Consider the following 20,591-nt stretch of genomic DNA (forward strand, 5'->3'; position numbering starts at 1 on the left):
CAGGTTTTTGTGTGTATATGTATGCATGCAGAATCATCATAGCTTGGCCTGAAGAGAATTTCAGATCTATAGATACATATTATAAATTAATGGACCACAACATCCTGATTGGAACTGGGGAAAGAGAAGCAGAAAAAGATGCAACTGATTCTGGTTTCCAGTCATATATGCCAATGTGTGTACAGTCTTATTTTTCAAATGGCCTGTTATTTATCACAGTTTTGCCAAAGCAGCAATAATATGAAATGAATGTTACAGGATTTGCATGTATTTGGGCATAAGTATTACTAATTCAGTCCACTGTGCTTATTAAAAGGTCGTACTTTTAAATAATAGGTGTGTTTTAAAGCACCGTATCAAGGAATATGCTTCCCAACAGAGTGAAATGCTTTTTTCTAGCTCTTGAAACCATGGAATCTGTTGGTGCGGATTCCTCTGTGTACCAACAGGCAATGTTTCAGAAAAAACCCAAATATAACTGAAAGGAGTCTCAGAAAGTCCACATTTATATAGTGTTACATGTGAGCTGAAATACTTTGGAAGCAGTTCTTGGTGATGTTCAGAATGTGCATCTTCTATGGATTACTGCTGAGCAGATCTGAAATTTGGCTTTGAGTTGAGAAAAAATCGTAAAATGAGAGATCAGTCTTTAAACAAGTAGTTTTCACCTTAGTGATTCTGTAGGAGCATTGATGACTCAGGGTCACTTACTTCAACACAACATGAATCCATTATCGCCTCAGAGAGGAGAGTCTCAGCTCTCCCTGGTCCACCCCCACTTCCACTCATTTTGTGGTCCTAGGATTTGGGTGGTTATGAAGAGAGCTAGCTCAGGGAACCATTCCAGCTGAAATTAAACCATACCAAAAACCAGCTACTTCAGTAATTGCAGCCTTGCTTCCAAAGCCTGCTTATTAACTGAGTGGAACCACCCCTACTGTCTCATTTAGCTTCTAGCCTGGAATTCAAACAAAATACCCAGAATAATTCTGTTTATTACTCCAGAGTGACACCATTATTATCATGAGATAAAAACTGGAAAAAAAAAATCTGTATAGCTTTAATAATTTAAAGTTATTAAGAATATCTGTATTTGTTGAAAAGGCGGGATATAATGGTATGTTTTTGCAGGACTGACCTGAAGTAAGTAGTACAGAACCCTGAACTCTTAAACCTGCAGATGAAAAGACTGTTAAACAGTTCTGTCCAGTTTCTCAGGCCTATCAATGTCCAATTATTCCTACAGGAAGTCTCTACTTCCCAGTAAAACTGCTTAAATTTAGTAAGTGTAATTTTTTTTTTCATTCAAGAGGTCAAAACCCTTAAGTAGCAGTTGCTAGAGATAGGATTCATGTCTGACTAGCTGGTTATGTGTAGCATAATAATTTTGTTTCAGTTTACATCAGTTTTCTTTGATGTTACACTCATTTCTGCACAGCTTGAAGTGATTTCTTCATTTATACTAAGCTGTCATGTCTTTTTATCTTACTCTGACTACGAGTTGCTTACATATCAAATATATTCAAAATGAGAAAGCAAACAGTAAACTGAGGTTTGAAACTTGCATTTAACAGAGCAGGAGAGAGTCCTTTCACATTGTGTTTGTGGTCACATATTTTACGTTAATACTTTTTTGTTTGTCAAACTCATTTTCAGTACATGTAGTTATTAATTTTCGTTTAAGTTTTCTTATCCATAGTTCCAGTTTAGCAACAATCTTTTAAGTTTAGAGTATACACTCATTTAATTCAAATCACTGAGCTTCCTCATTCCTTGTACTTACAAACATGTGCTTAAGTGAATTACAGAGTTAGATTCTCTAATTTATGTATTTATATGTATACGTATATACATAGAACTGTCTAAAGAACACATATGTAGTCTATGTTGGTCCTGCATATATGTAGAACTAGAGAGAGAAAATTATTTATCTAGAATATGTGCAGTATTTCATTTTTTATTTCTCTCAGTCTTTCCAAGACACACTTTACCAGAGATGCCATTGTGCAGGATGCTATTGAGACTGCATCTGGATTATTACAGAGCAGTCTCTTCCTATTCAAAAAATGTCAATTCAGGCTGACAGAGGTGCACAAAAGGGCTCTGACAAAAAGCAAGAAGATAAGAAATTATTGCTCTGGAAAGATATTCTCTTGAAAGTATCATTGAGGTGGTTTAAGAAATTGCTACGACCGTGTTTCCTGCGTTGTTGGATGGTACAGCTCTTTCAGCCGAGTCAGTGGAAAGGATAGTGTCATCATCTACCTCTACACAAGTCGTACACTTAACCTAAATTCACAGGTAAAGACTATTTAAAATATAAACTGGGTGATTTTTCTTCAAAGTGGATGAAAAGATCTTAAGTGTTTCATTGTGCACACTGTGGTAAAGGAACTAGCCTTAAATAATGAAAGAGGAAAGATAGCAGCAATAACTTCTAAAATAGTTTCAGCTTTATCTGCTGGTGGCTGTCTGACCCATCCTCAATAAGGGTGGGATTTAAGCCTTGTTGAAGAGTAGACACCAAAGGGGTGAAGAACTGCTTAAACTAAAGGACAATGTTGTAACACAGCAACTAAATATTTTGAGTACAATACTGCAGTTAGGAGAAACACAAACTTCAGTAAAATACACCAATACAAGCAAACTCATTAATGTTTATTCAGATGGGAAGCTGCCGTTCCAAACTGGTATCATCCTACAATGTGTTATTTAAAAAGTACATTATTAAGAAGAACATTTGAAGGGCAAAGTGATGTTGGACTGGATAACTTTTGTCTGTCTGAAGTACACCTGCTCTGCTTGCAGACCATTCTGGGGGAGAACAGCTCTGTGCACCAGCTGTAGAAAGGTGGTCAAGTGCATAACAAAGCAGTCTGAACACATTTTAAATGCCCACCAGAAGCCTAACAATTATTACTTAATGTCAGTTGAAGTTGTACAGAGGTAGATAAATCTCTCCGCAAGCTCCCATCGCGCTTGTGACTGCAAGAAGCTGTTAGGTGCCTTCAGGGTCCCCCTGAAGGGACTATTTCTGTGGGCTGTGGATTGCAGGAGTGCAATATATTCCCTTCACATCTTTTGCTGTCTCCCAGTCAGTGCCTGTGTCAGTGTCAGGGGGTAATGCCAGTGGTAACCTGGCACTGCTTGGAGCCAGCACCCATTCTCTTCCACTAGCACTAAGCAGTAGAATCAGAAAGTGAGGATCTGATCCATACTGTCTCATTAAGTTTGCTAAAGATAGGCAAAGATGAATGTTTAACAATCTAATCGTTAGTGATAATAATCACCAACAGTGGATTTTCAAGGAATTAGTAGTAAGCAAGCTCTTATTTGTAACTCATTAATATGAAAAACAGTAACTGTGGATTGAATACTCCCATAGCATCTAATGCAGAGGATTTTGCAGACAGAAATATATGATGAACCATCTAGAGTTTGAGATATCCAAATGAGATTTGATAAAAATATCACCATAGCCAAATACTGCTAAATTTCAGCTGGTTGTTCAGACAAATCTGTGGCATAGTATCATAACAGATGGGACACTGGCACTTCTGAAAACCATGTTTTACTTCAAAACTAAAAAAATGTTTTACTTCAAAAAGGAATTGCTGCTCTCTCACTCCTAAGATGTGACATGGAAAAAGACGTGGCTATTCAGTGCACTAACAGCAGGGTAAAGCACGTTGATTAACAAGAAATAAACCAAAACTAAACATGCAGATCCAGGCTGGGAGAGTTGCTAATGATTAATATTACTGTATATGCATTTCTAATATTCAAAATCCATAATCCCAATTTTTCATGGATCATTTGAGCCAAAACCATGGCACCTGGTCATTACTACTCCAATCCAGACACATGTAGCTGTGCTGGGGTGAGGTGCGGGCTCCACAGCCGCATTGACTAGGTTGTGCGTTTTTAGTCACAGTACCACCATGGGCAGTTTACACAGACACTTTGTTAAAGATCCCTTAACACCTTCATTAATTCCATCATTTAAGTCTACGTTAACTGCATTTCCTCAACTGTAGGCTTGTACAGGAGCTTTCTAGATTCCAGTGTAAATTGAAGTAAACCTGAAGTTGTTTTCACCTATATTTTACTCCCCATAGCGCCAAGAAGTAAATCACACTGCATTTATCCTTGTCCATATTCTGAGATACCGTAAACCCCTAGAGTCTGCTGGCAGCCCTGGCTTACAGCTTTACCTGTATGACTGTACAGAATCTTTTGCGCTGGGACATGACATCCTAAAAACTTTAAAGTGTTATTTTCTTCCCATGGTATCATCTGTGATGCAGAATTCACATGCCCAGGGAGCATAATCTGTCGGGAGAGTTTTCCTTTCCTTAAATTGGACGTGTAACTGGTGAAACATTCATTGTGAGCCAGTTTTCTTTCATCTGGGCTTGATATTGTTTTAAAAGAGGTTGAATCGGTTGCTGTTTCATAGTCACAGCAATATCATTCCTGTGGGGTTTTCTTTGCTTTTTCCAGTAAATTATGCGAGATAGACCCCAATGCATTTTTGTCAATGTAGAATTGAAAATGAATTTAATCTTTAAATAGAAAATCAACTAAATATTGAGGCTGCAGAATGAAGCGGCAACTGAGTCATCACATTTGTGGACTAAACTTTAATATCACAATTTTAATCTATAAAAGTAAAAAAAGCAGCTAAATTTCTCCCTGGGCAGATAGACTGCTTACTGAGACTAATAAGAAATCTTATCTGCTTCTCAGCTTGAACTTTTCCTTCATCTTATTTTCCATGGCCATGCAGCTGTCTCGGTCTTATGCCAACCTCTCAGCAAAATGAATTTGGCATTTAAATAAGTGCAGAGGAGAAAAATTCCACGCTAACAATTTTCAATAATCCTAATTAATTATTGATTACTGCTAATGACAGTAAGCAAAAAATCGATTTGCTGTTTGTACTGAGCTGAAATCATTTACTTGTAAAATGAAAGCAACTAACCAGTAAAACCAACAGTGATACTGTATTAATCTCCCATTTCTATATTAATAAAAAGGCGTCTGTTTGTTAAGTGATAAGCAAAGGAATGCAAGATAGTCTTAGGTAGCAGATCTTTCATTGCGTTTATCACCAGTGTGCTGGGGTTTCTTTCAACTGCAATAAATAATACATGATTTGGAGAAAAAAAGCTGTACAAACCTCAGTAGAAACAGATTTTTTCCATTGCAGTGCCCTTTGGGTAGCAGTAAATGACCAGGTAGGACTGACCTTTTTCTTCTTGTCTTTCAGCTACTTTATCAGTATTTATGACAACCATAGCTTTTGTCAAAGCATTCTAGCACTAACACTACACAACCTATACTCAGCTTTTTTATCTACAGAAAAATCTGTGCTGCCTTTGAGAATTTCTGCACTTACAAGTGTTTTTTCTTCTCTTTACTTACTCGTATGGTCTCATAGTCAGGTATACCCTGACTATGTGACATGCAAACAGTATTTTTGCTTGTTATTCTTTTGATAGTTAAAACTGAGTATTTAAAAATCAATTCTGGAACTACATGCAGTATTTCACTGGTATCATATATTGAGCATCATACTGCACCTTCAAGCTTCTTTTTGGTATTCCCCATCTATAGGTCCAGCAGCTGTTGGCCTCTTGATTTTCGGCTTTTTAAGAGAAGTTCAAAAACAGTCTGGTTTTGATGACTCTTCTCCACCATCTCCAGGATCTTTGAATAATATTATTGCATTCCAAGGTATGATCACATACTTCATAATTATAAGCTATAGATTCTGTTCCTATGTGTTTGAGTGAGGTTGCAGTTCAAAAGACTGTAAACAGATAGGCTGGAGACAGATCAGGTTAATCAACAGAATAAGTCATAATCATAGTGTAGCAGAAGCCTAATTATTGCCTTTTTTCTCTTTCTTTCTTTGGTATATATTGTAACAAAAGGCAGTGTGTTAAGGAAGGAATTGGAAAGACATAGCTCTGCTGGTTTTTAAGATGTATAAAAACCTTTTTAAGTGTACGTGGTGTTGACTACAAGGACAATGTTGGTTGACACCAGGAGCAGATCAGAGATGCAGGCAACATTTCCTGTTAAAGAGTGAGGTGTGTGTGTGGTGGTGGGCTATATATGCAAAAGTCCTGTACTGAATAGAGATACTGTTTCAGAATAAAGGGATCCATGATGGTGCTTGGGTTACAAGTGACCAGCAGGATGGAAACATTGCCCACTCAAGGTCAAGAAAGAGAGGGAGTGGTGGTCTTGGCAGTCCTGAGGTAATGGTTGGACTTCATAATCTTAAAGGTCTTTTCCAACCTTGTTGATTCTGTGATTCTATGCAGTTTAAGAACTCTGGTTTAGACCTTTTTAGCTCTGCAGTCTTAGACCCTTTTAGTCTCCAAGAACTGATGTGAGAGAGAAAGGCTGTGATTTTTACTTTCATACAAAAGAGGACTGACTTGAAGTGAGAGAGAGAGAGTGAGCTAGTATTGCTGAGCTGGAGTAGAGGTAGGAGCCAAATTTGTATTTGGTAGAGAAGATGAGAAGATTTAAAAGAAAAAATATCTCTTCTGATACTCTATCAAGAAGAATTCTCTCAACTATGATTAAAACCAGTTTTCATTTGAGGACATTTCAACTGATAATTTCACACTTCCAGAGTACACTAACTTTTTTCTCTGTGAAACTAGTGGTGCTGTCAAACCCTGCCTCTGTGTCAATATATATTCTGCTAATACCTCAGTTTTATTTGCTTACCTGTCTCAAGACACTTCATATGTTGAATTCTGTTTCATTCTGAAAAGATCAAAGGCAAAACGGTGTAACAGCTGCCTCAGTTATTTATGAATCAAGTCACAATATTAATGTGTCTTGGTCAAAATACAACTATGGCTCAAAAGGAACTGCAGACCTCTACCCCAATCCAGCGTAATTTAGAAATTGATATGTCGAAGTTGTTCATTTTTAAGTTGTCATTTTTACTGAGACTGCCGTGGAAAATAAAACCCAGCTGCAGCAGTGATTCTTGAATCCAGGCGTGAAAAAAATGCCCAGTGCTGCAGAGCTTATGCATGTACCATTGAGTTGCCACACGTTCACAAAATTCCAGAAGTCATATGTAGTTCACACACTTTTTTGGTATGTTTTTTGTTACTTCAAGGGGAAAACATCAATTACGTTAATTACAGATATCTTTGCTGCTTTTCCCTTCTCCATCCTCCTGCAAAAGATGCATAGCGGTGGCAGACATCCTATGGTCTGCTACACCTACTATATATATTCTAGTGTGCGAATTACTGGCTGAATTAGGAATAGCACAACGTTCCAGAGTAGAACAGCGTGTTCCCAGACCAGAGGTACTCTGGGGAGTACCAGATAGAATATTTGGAGGCAGAAAGTGGGAGGTTGCCGAGTGCAAGTGCTGGGTGAAGAGCAGTGAAATGGGGCAGTGAAGGAGAGTCCTGGAAATGTGAGCATCAAATGAGAAATAAGAATGTGCAGGAGTTGCTGTGATAGGTATGGATATATCCTTGACATCTAGTAAAACAGTTTGTAACACTCTTTAACAAAAATAACTCCCAGAAACAGGGATGACAGTTCTGGAGCAAAGGAGTAGCAAGCCATGCAGCAAAATACTGTAATTATATGATGAAGTTTTCTTCTGGATTTCAGGGTGAAATGAAACTTGTAAGAATGGACTAAATCTTGGCAACATTTGCATGACAAGTACGAACAAAAGGTGTGATATCCCATGTGTTTCTATAATTGAAAATATAACTCATTTTGGTGACAGCTCAGATAGTGGCAGTGAAATAGCCTTGACCTAGAAAATGCTAAATCTGGAATAATCAAACAAGAGGTGCAAGTGTGATTCAGACAGATTTGACGAGAGACATCTCAGTCATTTTCACAGAAGCAAGCTGTAATATTATCTTTCTGAAAGGATATAGCAGGGATCTTGCTTTTATACCCTGCAGTGGCACATGTGGCCAGTGACTTGATGTGTCCCCAGCAAAGAATTGTTCTAGGTTCTTCTCTGTGCCCAGTGCCTGTGTCTCAGACTTGGTGAGTGCTGCTGTGTCTGAGAATCAGCAAGGATTAAACCCTCACTGCAAAGTGTTTGTACACTTTCTGGGCTTCCTAAAGCAGATTTCCGTGCTGTTACACCTTCAGGCCAACAGGACATGAAATAAATCACAACTGTTTTGCCAGACTGGGGTTGGTTTTTTTCCAAATTTACATCACAATACGTATCAGTTCAGTTTATGAATAAGTCCAGCTCATCAGTCTAAGGAGTAAACTAAAAAGCTGTAACTTAATAAAATGTAACTTTATTTTTTTTATTAATTATTTCAAAGTTTGAGAGCTTTCTTCAAACATTTAGTGAGTTATGTTGACAGTTTGATATGACTAATGTTTACTGGCATGTGGTAGCATTTATAAGAATAGATTTACAAGTCTAATGATAACCAAATCATATACGATTGCTTTTTCTAGCCTCCAGTGAGATTTGATCACATGGTCAATTATATGATTTTGGTTGTGTTAGACTTTACAAGATTCCTTTTCCTGCATCTCATTACACTTACTTATACAGCACCTTTGATTTCAAGCACTGGATTCTCACAATAGTAACAAAGCGAAATATGGAAGAAACCTTGGATTTTCGTAACCACTTCCTTTAGGAATTGTGTGAATTAGCAACAAATACATTCCATTAAGTATATATATTTTTATAGGTAAATTATGCCAGTCAATGAATTTTTATAAGTTTCTGTCATGCAATTCATTTTCAGGTTTGCTCACCCCTCTCTGTTTATGGTCCTTCAAAATCTTTCTCCATCACGGGTAGTCCATCATGGCATTACAGTCACGGTAATAATACTACCAGAGAATGTGGTCTGTCTGCACAGGGGTGAGGTTAAATCCTGGTCTAGTTATACAAGATTTATAATCTTTTTTACAAAAATACAGCTCAGAAGAATGCTGTGGCAGTTTACTAATTTTGTATGTCAATGATGTTGCTGTATTACATTGACTGAAGGGAGATAAAACTCAATTGTGCTGAATTGCCGTTTGCTTTGGTATCACCAAATCATCAGCACTGAAGTCTGGATATTTTTAAAGAAAAGGAAGGAGAAAAAGACTAAAATGGATTTGTGGCACTTTCCTGTGACATCCTTGGAAATCTGAATTCTCAGAAATGACTTGATACTTCACCAGCTCCCTTAAATGCTTCATGCTGGGCACCCTGAATTGTGAGCATCCCAAGTCATCTCCTATCCCTGGACCATATATGCAAAATGTGAAGTATGATTTGAATTTTGTGCACTTTCTGACTTTAACCCAACACTTAAAAATATTTGAAAGAAAATGACTGTCACATTTTGCCTAGCAGTGAGCCACTTCTCTGCTTCTTACGCTTTAAAGAGAGCTGCCTTACCTATTACTTGAATTACAAAACTGCATGCTGAGGCATTCCACCAAGCAACAGATAACTGGGAAGCACCGAGGTGCAGATGCCTCTCATGATATACCAATCAGTCCATTTCTTACTGGCCTTTTTCTTTGAAAGCTGATTTTAGAATGAAGATTTATCACTGAGAAGTCTGTGTTAAATACAAAGAGCATGCAGACTGTAAATAAACAGATTTAATAAGCCTGCGCAGATTAGATGATTGCAGTCACATAATGCTCTCTGGCTTCATCATCTGCAATGCAACAAATATATTAAAAGGAGTTGGTGAGTCCAGAAACAGCTTGCTTTTCACTGTTCCTGCCTGAGAACATGATGCTGGTAGGAAAAAGGGAAGTGTCTATTTGTGTTGCAGCATCATGTGGAGCTGCACTGGTACTGCAGTGGTGAAAATGAAGCTGCTTAGACTCCTGGCACTGTGGGCTACTGCACTGGGGAGCCTGAGCCTTCTGCCATCCTTCACAGTCACTGCATGAACAGCGGTGGCTTAAAACAACACACTTGACTCCATGACAGTAAGAGAGAAATCAAGACATAAGAAAACTTGGTACAGATTGCAGGGATGATCCCACACTTTGCATGCAAAGTTGTTGATGGAAGAAGAACACATGCTGTAAGAAGGCCTCCTTAGAACATCTGGCAGGATTATAAATAGCTGAGTATTCCCAGAAGATAGGAGAAGGTTAAAAAGAAAAAGGGAATCTGCTTTGTGCCTGCTTCTACTAGTCAAAATATACATTAGTATGGATCAGAAGGTAGGAGTGAAACTGTTAGCCAGCGGCTGGTGCAGGTGGAGTCTATTTCTTAGTAGTAGTTCTATTCTGAAACTCCACAAGCATTGAGGCAACCATGGGGGGCAAGCAGAAGTAATTAGGAAATCTGTATGTTTGGAGTAAAGGTAAGTCCCCTGCTACTGTGCTTTGCCCCTACTTCAGTGCTTTGCAGGGCTTGGCTGTGCCTATAAGCTGCCAAAAATGTGTCAGTAGAGAATGGAAATGGGGTTACTCAAAACACATTTAAGAAGCATCTTAACATCCTCATGCAGAACTCCCAACTGAGCTTCATTTCAGGGCCCACAGATACACATTACGCATAGCCACCAGGAAACACCAGTCACAGAACAGGAAAATAACATTTCCTCATGTCTGTAACCTGTTCTCCCATTCTCCAGTGGTGGAGACTTTTGTGCCTTCCTTAGTAACCTCAGAGGCTTAAAACTGTTTTGGAAACCAGCACATATGATTTCCTAAAGAACCATTCTCAATTTCCAGGCTGTGTGGGATAGTGACTCCATCCAGTCTAACTGCTAACACAAGGAACCTCTATCTACAGTTCCAGCTCAGAAGAAGTGAAGGAACTTTTCTCAGAGTGTTCTCCTACATAAAGATTAATTTTGTCACATAACTAGGCTTTCAGTCAAGAAAGCACTTTTGCTTTCTAGTGCATCTCTGAAACAAAATTCAGATGTATTGCTTTGGTATTAAATTTGTTTGGGTGCTTCCACTATTACCCTGAAGCTATGTTTCACCTCCAAAATATTATATTGGAGCAGACAGATATTTGCAAGTCAGTCTTTAAAACTGTAATATTTCATTTCAGTTGCATTTGTTCAGGGAGAGGAAAGAACCTCTCTCCAAAGTTTTTATTGTATCACGGTTCAGGCAGGTCCTCAATAGCCCACTTGGCAACTCTTTGGTATTGCCTGGCTTGCACTATAGGCTCCATTAACAAACCCAGAGAGGTCAGGAGGCCACATTCCAAACCATTTAGTGGTGACCAAAGCCCTGCTCACACCCAGCTCTGAAGCATTTAGCTCAGCTGGCTCATGCAAAGCGAGCTTGAGCTAAATGGATGGCAGAAAACTCATTCAGCCCGGATTGCTTTAGCCTCTGGGATGCTCCGCATCCTCTTTCTTCAAACTGTAGCTACATTGCCTTTCAGTGGCCCTGCTCTGCTGACTGGAGCTCTGGCTGCTTTGGATGCTGCTCAGCCTCTTCAGGAGGCATAAAAGCTCTTTCTTGTTCCTTTCTCCTTCTAGGGTTTCATCCTAGGAAAATTGGCTACAAACTAGCAAACGAGCAAACATATGTTTCATTTTAAGTAAACGGGTATTACACTGAAACAGACCAAATCTATTCACATACATAATGTAAACCATAAGTTTAAATGCCACCAGGATGCCTAAATCTTTGCAGAATTGAGAAACCTGCACTGGAACAAACCTCTACTGGACGAAAATGATCAGCCTGTACTGATGTACATCACCCAGTATTCGAAGCACAGTGGTTTCACATCACTGTCAACCCCACTGTGTAACTTATGTGTGTTTGATTTAATTACTGCATGTGATAGCCTCAGGGAAAAACATCTGATTTTATAATGTACTGTATCAGTTGCTAAACCTTGCGTGAAGGAAGCCAGCATGAAGTGTGTGCAGTATGAGAAAGACTAATGTGCGCACTTCTACTGTATCACTTAGGCTGTAACTAATAGCAGCCATTCCTGTGAAGGTAAGGGCTGTGAAAGAAGTTCATACACCTCCTTATTGTAGGATAGCAAAAATAGGAGCCTAAAATTTGGATTCCAGCCTGTCTTCCTTACAAATGCAGGTCTTCATTAGAACTGAAATGAGAGTGAAGGGGACAGCCTGTTCTGGGGCAGACAGACAAACACGGGCTGCTGTGCACTGTCTTTCCAGATTATTGAATTCACCAGAGCTTGCATTACTGTGTCCATTAAGTGTTAAAACTGCCTTTAAAAATAATTAACTATCTTCTTTGGCTTTTGTAGTACGTACTCTATAAGAGACTAAAACCATTGATTAGCATCATGCCATCTCCTCTCCTTCCATTCAGACAACAGCCTTCATGGGATTCCCCATCTCCTTCTGTGTGCTCAAGGCTCCTGCCTTCTACCTGTTTTGGCTCCTTTTATATTGGCTCAGAAGAAGGGACAATTTCACAGGATATTAGTTTAGTATTGATATAAGAAGTATCTTTGAAAATTGTGTGATTTATATCATTCAGAACAGTGCACTGCGTGCCCAGATCCCTCGCCATTCTCTGGGTTTACTCATCTATCCACATGGACTTGGACTGGGTACAGCCCAAGTAGAGTAGTTAACAAAGCATTAGTTTGATGACAAAATACTTGTAGTTTTGTCCATTGCCTTTGGAATTTCTCTGCTACACAGGCATTTCTTTAATTCCAGGTTTTGTTGTCCGTGGTATGTCCCCCACATTCATTCCAGTCTCTGAAGAAACACACAAAGCACTGAGTGTCAGACACTATTAAAAGGAACTGAAATTAGTATGGTAAAAGAGAAGCCCAACCATTCTCATTTAATTACGTGCGATGTTTCTTTCAGCAGCTGGTATACCTGTCTCCTGGACTATGTGGGCATACTTCTCACCAGGCATGGGAGAGGGAAACATATCTTGAAGCATGCCTGGAAGCCAAAATTATCAAGTCTACCTTAAGAATGGGCAGTTATTAAAATAACATAAAGAGGTACTAGCATCCCTTAAAATCTGTGGACACCAAGTACAAGACTTTACTCATCCCCTGGTTTCTTTGCTAAGAGCAAGCTATTCTAGTACACTGCATGGCCTTACCTGAAAATGGGTCCTGGCAATGGGATGTCATAGTCTGGCTGCAACAGATTCCTAATTTCAAGTGCGTTGTCTGACTAATCCTTACTACAGCTTTATTATTTCTTGCTTTGAGTCTTGGATTAGGCAGAAATGACCAGGTGAGCTCCAGCAGAGGCAGGAATTGAGTACAGGTATTCCAGCTCACAGGCCATTCTTCCCCACATCAGCAGCAGAGGAGTTAACTGGGTGGTATATGAGACACATACTGGCCAGCAGGATCAAAACAAAGCTAATGACAAGTGACAACCTACTCTCCTGCAGCTCCAGCTGCAGAATCCCTATGGCAACTTAGCCAAAATGAAACTGTCTTCACCCACGTGTCTCCACAATTGCGGGAAGCGCTCTCTGAGTGCCCAAAAAAACAAGTGAACCTGACAGCAGATATGCTTTCTTGTCACCACAGGGATAAGGTATATATCTTCAGCAAATTTTACAGGAACTATCTATCCAGATCATCTCTGTAACAAAAACTGTGATCGCTTTCTGTCTATTCCTAGCAAAAAAAAATCTTAACAAAAAAACCCTGCAACGCTCAGCAGCATATAATTCATCCACCTCTACAAAAGCCACAAATCAGCAACAACCTGGTCTTTTGAATATATTGTTAGCACCACAGAACAAAGAGCACAGAGAACATAAACAGAGACATAAACAGGTGAGCATAATGAGGACATTCTAATGGTCATTGTAAGTCCTTAGTCCGACCTCTATGCTTCAAATAGTCCATGCTACAAGTTTTTTGTTTCAACATCTGTACATCATCAGATACTGCTGGAGGGCACCTGACACACTTAGATTTTAAAAAGTATAGGAAATCTGAAGAAACCTTCAGAAAACATCAAATAACCCTTAAGCAATTCAAGTTCCCTACTACTAGCAGGGAAGATACCAGAATACTTTCTGCCTTCAAGCTTTTTGTATTTCTTCTTAGTTGTGTATTGCCTTTGACTAAAGTTGTCTGAGCACAAGGAATTAACATTTACTTGGATCTGCCTTCCCCATTCTCTTAACTCCTGATATGTCAGCTCCTGTATCTCACTTTTATTTTAGTCTCTTTTCAGCTAAACACAAAAACTTTATTAAGTTTCTCCAAATTTAATTTTGGAAATCAAAGGATTTTCCAGATTTGCCCATATCAGTGCCAGCTGCTGCCAAATACAGTGCAGCTCAGCAGGAGCTCCAGCTAAAAATACGCATAGTTCACGGAAGTCAAACCAACTTTTCTATGTGTTTACACTGAGCACAGGAAGTGTCCATCCTTTGTCAGGAGTTTTTAGTAACTTATCGCTCAGGACCTCATTGAGGATATGTGCTGGGTTTGGCTGGGCTAGAGTTAATTTTCTTCATAGTAGCTGGTATCGGGCTACGGTTTGGATTTGCGCTGGAAACAGTGCTGATAACACAGGGGTGTTTTAGCTAGTGCTGAGCAGTGCTTACACAGAGCCAAGGCCTTTTCTGCTCCTCACATCACCCCACCAGCGAGCAGGCTGGGGGTGCACAAGGAGCTGGGAGGGGACACAGACAGGACAGCTGACCCCAACTGACCCCAGGGATATCCCACACCATATGGAGTCATGGTCCGCATGTAAAGCTGGGGAAGAAGGAGGAAGGGGGGACATTGGGAGTGATGGTGTTTGTCTTCCCAAGTAACCGTTCTGTGTGATGGAGCCCTGCTGTCCTGGAGATGGCTGAACACCTGCCTGCCCATGGGAAGTGGTGAATGAATTCCTGCTTTTGCTTTGCTTGTGCAGCTTTTGCTTTACCTGTTAAACTGCCTTTATCTCAACCCACAAGTTTTCTCACTTTTACCCATTTGATTCTCCCCCATCCCACTGGGTGGGGGGGGGGTGGGATGAGCAAGTGACTGTGTGGTGCTTAGTTGCTGGCTGGGGTTAAACCATGATGGTGCAGTATTGTTGCTTTCCTTCAGGAAGGATGTGTTATCAGGGGGACTGGCCACTGCCAAAGCACTAGATCAGCTTGAAGGCTGGTGATCCTTAATCTCTGAAAGGGCAGCAGTGTACTATATGTAGAGAGGTTCACTAAAGCTTGATGTTAAGAAAGAGTCTTGAGGACAAGACATGATAGGAAGTCCAACGAGTTTTGGGGTAGAATACCCCAGAGATGTGCATGCCCCAGAGATGTCATGTATTGGTCATCTCTCTGCGGGTTAGATTCTCAGTTGAGCACAGATGGTGCTGGTCACAAGTAACGGAGCTGTGGTCCAGATGAAGGGTGGGTGGTGCAACTACATGATGTGAGATGGGAGAGTGCAGTTAGGTCTCGCACATTTCTGTGGGCCATATTTCTGGCACATTAAGTATGCGGCAGACCCACCGAGTACACGCAGCCTACGTGGCCAGATGCACAGAGCCCCTTGTTCCTAACCCTGTACAAGAGTAGTCCATTAGACATTACTAATGGAGGAGGCTTTTGATCACTGCTGCTGCACATTTAATAATTTAAAGCTGTAACACATATTGCAGCAACAAGGAAATATTCATCATTTGCTATTTAACCATGAAGAATTTTGAACATTTCTAAAGGACTTGCTCATTCTCTTCCACTTATTTTTTATATTAGTGTGTTTTGGAGATTTTTTTTTGCCAGGAGAGTAACTGCAATCCTACCTGCAGATGAATTCTGTGTATGTGAGTCAAAAAACTTGCTTTTATAAGCATGTTTATGCAGATGTTTTGTCTTGATCTTCAGAAGAATACAGAACAAGATAATACTCAAATCATAAATAACCCATATTTTTAGAGTAAATTCCAAGTATGCTTCAGTTACACAATCTTTTTTCATTTTAGGTTAGGACAAAAGGCAGTTGAAGTGCCTCTGAACGAGGGTATTGATTTGAGAAAAAGCTGACGTTCTTTCATTGCAATCTGCAGAGCGCAATAACAGTATGCAAATGGCTAATATGATTCACCAACTGCAACCATATGGAAAGGCAGGTTGACTGGTAAAATCTTCAAGAGATACATATAGACTTTAACAAAGTTCATCCTTGGAGCTTTGGAGCTGTAGAGCCAGCAGGCTGGAGCTTGGGGTACAACAGTCCGGTTCAGTTGTGCACCTGATACAGTAGCATTTTAACCTACAGTTGCTCATCCAGAAACTCTGGAATTAGTTGTTTTGAGCCTCACTGTAATTTTCTGCTGAAGGACATTCAAGAAACTCAGAACTTCCCCTATTTTATTTCACTTTACTGAACTTTCAATCAGAATGGCATCACACCTGTGTTTGCATGGCTCTTAATGGGTTCGATTCATACAGAGCTCACACTGGTTCACACTCACTGAGCACAGCCAGCAGCCGGGAAGGGAAAAACATCCTTGAATTAATGACGTAAAAGAAGTAGGACCTTTTGGAGCTTTTTTTTCTGTCTCTGGTAGTAGGCCAGAATATGAAATATGGAAGTTTCTCTTTAACCCAAGCTGTAATATTCAGAAGTAACAGTTGCTGTTTCCTCTGTCTGAAGAAGAAAAAAATGCAATTCAGTCTTTCTTCAGTGCAAAGAGCTGCTACTGCATAGATCTGCTTGTTTCTGAGAGTGCTGAGAAGTTGAGACTCCATTGTCTGAGGCTTGAAAAAGTTGGGTTCAATAGACTTTGATGTAAAGTGTTCAAGAAAAGGATTGCTTAAATAGGAGTCATATCTGTGATGATTTAAGAATATAAGCAAGGTGGGGTTCTGAGGGGATGGTAACATCTTATGAGGCCAGCAGAAACTTGGGTAAAAGGGGTGAGTTTTCATCTTAGCTGGAGGGCTTTCATGCCTGAAAGCTCTTCTCTCTTTCCAGCCACACCAGACTATCAAATGGAGAGGTAACTTCTCCACACAAGCCTTGTCTCTATCAGTAAGGAATATCATGCCTCCTCTCTCTTTCCTCGCCTGCTCTGATGTGGAATTGCTATAATTTGTAAACTGATTTTCTTCTCAAAACTATTTTCACTGTCAGAATCTGATTGTCTTGGATAGCTTTAAATAGTAACACTTTTCTCCATACTCAGGTTGCCTCATTATAGATATTTACTACTTAAAGGATAATGTACCTCAGTGTTAAAGCAAACCGTCCTCCTACAACCAACATAATAAAAACCAGGTGTTTTGAATGACTTTTTTCAGCGTGACTAAAGTCCTCATGGAAGAGGCCATGTGGTTTATCAGCTGGAGCATGGACCCCATGTCAGGAAGTCAGGCTCTGTTCCTCATCTGCCACAGAGTGGTTTTGCCACATGCATAAGGCCATGCTGATCTGTGGCCAAGCAGAAGCTGCACAGCTACAGTTAAGATCAGTCTCCCTGCCTCACACACACACATCCTGCTGAGAGAGAGTTGCACCTTCTCTGGTTCAGTGCCATGCTAGCACAGTGCAGGGCTGACTCTGGGCTCAAAGCAGAAGTTGGCATCTGCCTGCACAAGAGCACACCAAGAGGTGCCTGCGCCTCCTGATCTCCTCTCACTTACCTGCATGGTCATTTGAGGGTTTAGGGAGATTGGAAAAGAAATTTTTGCATCCAGCATCTTATTATACCATCTCTTGCTGTTAAATTGTGATCTTCTTCGAGGGTGATCCTATGGAAATTATTAATTAATATGTCACATTACTTAATATTAAAAAAACCCACTGTTGTCAGAGCTGTAGGGTACAAGTAGTCCAGGAAGTTGATTAGAATTCTTCACCAGATAGATCTGGAAATGTAGTGGTACATGCTAAATGATGAAAAGATGTTCAGGTGCCTTTCTCAGGGAAATGACTTCTCTTCCTTTGTGGGTTGTCGTGATTACTGGGAAACTGCATAATCTGAGATGGTGATGCCTGTCTCTTCTCCTGAATGATTAGAAACCTTTCCTGTCAGAAAATATTTAGAGTATAGTTTATCTTCCATTGCTTTCAGTTCCCAAAGCAGTTACATCAGAAAGACTTAGAAGTGGACCGGTGTGATTTCCTTTTAAACTGATGCAGTTTTATCACTAGAAACCTGCTATCAATGCATATTCTGGACATGTGGGTGCCTATTCTGCCAGAATCATTATTTGCCCAATGATATTGAAAACTGTCTCTACATGAAGAGGGTGGTATTGCTGTACCTCCTAAGTCAGTATGGATATCATCATGCGAATTCTAACTTTGGCAAGACCTAAGAAATAGATACAAGTTTAGTTTAGAGGGCACCCTGGCTTCCCATTGCTCTCTGCTCTTGGTTCTGATTTCTGTACCTGACCAAGGGCTGTTGCTGCTCCAAGGGCAACAATTCTGGATTGTCTCCAGCCCTTATATTCAGCCCTTACATTCAGCCCTATGGAATACGTGTCCATAGAGTGAGAAATACTTTCTCCTTTGGTTATAGTGGTGGCTGGATTAGGTAACAGTGTGTGTTAATAATTGTGTCATCCAAGTTTATTTGGCAAATCATCTCCAAGGCATACATGAGCACACAGTTCAGTGCAATTCCTCTAAACATAAAGGGGAACACTTTAGGAGCTAAATCACTGTATCTAGCAAAAGCATAAATATGCAACTAAAAGTCAAATGAAAACAGTTTGAAGACTTTTTAATTCCTCTTTGCATCCTCAGGGAAGAAAGGAAGAAAGCAAGAGATGGTAAAGAAACAGCAGAGAACAGAAGGAGGATATCTGGCAAGTAGGTCAAGCTACTTAGAGAAAGATATTTTTAAAAAAAATAACCCAAATGAATTTAAAAGAGTTGAGGATGCAAGGGGGAAGAGAGAGAAAATCCAGAGCGTGGAGAGGACCCAGCTGAATGACCTACTCTCGCCTCCTCTAGAACTGACGCATAGAAGTTCACTGGCATTGGATGTAGCTGTGTTTCGCAAAAACCTGTCTTCTAGGATGGCATCCAGCCCTGGTCCGTGGTCTGTAATTCACAGGGAAATGAGCTCACTTCCCAGGTAACACAAATTAGGAGAGGGATTCTGGAAAGAACAGACTGAGATTGACAACTGGACTGGAAAGGCTGAATGGTTTTGTGAGAGGGATGCAGGGATAGGGGGAAAGAGTCCCTGCCCTGCTCAGCTGCGCCACCTCTACAGCATGGGGCTGGATTTTAATTTCCATTGGGTTTAGGAATCCGACCCCAAATTTCTAGTTTTTAGCAGGCAGCTGGAAAAAACCCCAAACCACAGTGCCACCACTAGTTTGGTTTTAGTGCATTCAAGGGTATAAGGTACTCTTCTGTCTCAGGCTATTGGCATAATTTTGCACCTTTTTGCATCTAATCTTACTTTCTCTTATACAAGCAATACACGTTCAGACATAGAATACTGGTTTCTGTTCTGGCTAGGACATAGAACTTTTAAATAAAGGACATAAAGGACATAAAACTTTTAAAAAAGGAACAAGTAACTTTTAAATATAACAAATAACCTTCCATGATCAATCTATTTCAGACAACTGCAGCAAAAAAGTCAGTAACTATCTCTCTAACAGTGGGAGATAGTAGTTTGTTAGGCATGAAGAATCATCTTCAGATAACTTTGAAACTTAATAAAACTATAGACCAGTTTTTAAAGCAGTATGTGGCATTCAGCTCTTTCTTTCTCTCCATACATCAATGTCTTTCCTCTTTTGGACCAGGCCTCTGGAAAGATTAGTTGTGTTTCTATAGTAGTCTGAAGAACTGAGTAACTCAAACATCTTTCTGAGTATTAAATAGCTTGTTCATCAGCAAGACACTATGTCTATGTGTTACAACACAGTCCTAGTGTATCCTCAGTGACTGTCAAGCTTTCTTGCTGTTTCTCCGGTAACAACAGTTCAAGTTTTCAGGCCTCATTTCAGGCCAGCATTAGCCCCATGTTGCTTAACGATACCTGCAAATAGGCAAAATGACTTTTTGATACTTCCCCCACAAAGAGAAGTTCGTAATTTTTTAAAAAAATAATCTAATTTAGAAAGAAAAGGCTCAGCTGCCATTTCATCAGGTATGTGGTACTGAAGGCCAGGAGGGATTGTTGCCCTGCAATGCAGATGTCACCTGCCATTTGCTTCAGTATTTGCAGGTATTTAAGTAGGGTGTGGAGAGGGGAATGGAGGTCTCTTTGATAAAAGGGTATTTCACGCATGGTAAAGTCTGAAGGACTGCTCTGAGCATGTCATTCTGAGCTTTCCATAGGCTCTCAGCCTCCGCTGCACTTGGCTGAATGCATTCAATTTGGGCTGATTTCAGCAGCTAAATGTCACAGCCTCGTAAGCATTGGGTACCAGTAACACAAATGAAGGAGCTATGGCATAACCAGGCAATACACTGCAGAAACTGAATTGTTGATAGAAGTGGGGAAGACAGCAGAGTAATTTTGACCTTTCCTTTCTAAATGTGTCCTTCAGAGTTACCTGTTTATAACTTTTAATATCATTAAAGTGGTAAAAGAATAACAAAACAAAACAAAAGCAGACGAAAGGCAGAAAGTTAGAGAAAGCTGAGACAGCCTGAGGTTGAGGGT

Source organism: Strigops habroptila, chromosome 3, assembly GCF_004027225.2.
Source record: "Strigops habroptila isolate Jane chromosome 3, bStrHab1.2.pri, whole genome shotgun sequence".
Classification (NCBI taxonomy): domain Eukaryota; kingdom Metazoa; phylum Chordata; class Aves; order Psittaciformes; family Psittacidae; genus Strigops; species Strigops habroptila.